Here is a 1,444-nt window from a genome sequence, read left to right on the forward strand (position 1 = left end):
TGACTGTAGGGACCACACGGCAGCATATAGCTGATTTTTTTTCTCCCTTTCTGAAAAGCAACATCTCGAAAACGATGGGGAGAAAGCAGAGTCAGAAAAAGGACTGGCTGCTTCGTTGAGTTTGAATTTACGGTCATGCTAGTCCACCGATCCAAACAAACATGACATTATCTGTGCTGCAACCGTTTTAATACAGTATTTGTTTTTAAGACCCTGGTGACCGCTATCAAGTTAAAGTGTCAGTATTATCTCCAATAAAGCTATCTTTAAAGGATGCTGTGTTTGTTTGGGAATGTTAACCACACCATTCTGTTACTTCTCAAGGCTAATAGGACTAATCCAAATGAATCCTTTGTTGTTCCAACTCCAGTTTGAGTCTTTAAATGTTTCATTATGCTTATGTCAGTCATTATCATATAGGATAAGTGTCATGCAGGCTTACTTACAGAATACAGATACTGTAGGTGATAGTCACTTAAAAATGGCCCTTAATAATATTCTGATTAAATTCAGTTCAGTGAAATTCATTTTCAATCAAAAAAACACCATTTTGATATTTTAAATCAATACACTCAAACAGACTACATTTTCCCTATTTGATTTAAAACTATTAAGGTAATGAAAACCTTTTCATTTGTCAACTTAAATCTATCAACCATCAAATGGTAACAAATGAACTCCTATGACAATAGAATCCCTTAGCAGTACTTCAGATGGAAAATAGATTTGATTATCAAGAGCTTATTAAATAAGTTTGGGAAGATAATCTCCTAGACTGTGAACATCAGCTGAACAATGCTCTTGCAGTGGTATTAATGCTGTAGGACCTTCCTCACTAACTCTCGTGTTCTAGGCCCCATTTCACTCCGACGATTCGGTTGAAGCAGGACAGTGATTGCACAAATTCAGTGAGCTCAGTGAACTTCACTACCATGTTTAGACCAGCAGCAGAATCCTGTTAGACCCGACGAGGACACGTCATTACAGCCCCGCGGGTCCGTAATCCTTTCGTGTCGTTCGGAAGCTGCCTCTCTCCCAGATGAACCTGGCACAATGAGCATGTGGTGAACGCCCACCCGGCAGTCCCTCCCCTCAGTGGCCCCCAAACCCCAGCCGCTGGAGCCGTGCCACGTCCAGGCCAGAGCCGTTCAAGCTCCATCTCATAGACAGTTGCTGTCCTTTGCTTTCCTAAGCCACACACCAGCATCAACACAAGTGTGGAGCACTTCACCACCGATGTTTGATGATTCAAATTTGTACTCGTACTTACAAAACAGCCCTGAAATAACAATTGATGTGGTGAAACGGCGAAAGGGTTCGCTGATGGAATGCATGATAGTAATAGAGAACACTTGGAAACTGAGTCATCGTTCTATCCACGCCAGATGCATCCAGGTCAGGGCCAGAACTGGGCCAGATGTGTGTAGAGCAGGGCCAGATCGAC

The 1,444-nt window shown here is 42.4% G+C and overlaps 1 protein-coding gene across 1 annotated transcript in view; it reads left to right on the top strand.

Annotated features, from left to right (window-relative positions):
• Positions 1-265, top strand: part of tafa3a (TAFA chemokine like family member 3a) — an 88,851-nt gene extending 88,586 nt beyond the window's left edge. The window contains exon 5 of the mRNA XM_062545118.1: positions 1-265. This exon is cut by the window's left edge and continues 558 nt beyond it. The gene's annotated coding sequence lies outside the window, so the exon portion shown is untranslated.
• The last annotated feature ends 1,179 nt before the right edge of the window (positions 266-1,444 follow it).

Source organism: Sardina pilchardus, chromosome 9 (assembly GCF_963854185.1).
Source record: "Sardina pilchardus chromosome 9, fSarPil1.1, whole genome shotgun sequence".
NCBI classification, from domain to species: domain Eukaryota; kingdom Metazoa; phylum Chordata; class Actinopteri; order Clupeiformes; family Clupeidae; genus Sardina; species Sardina pilchardus.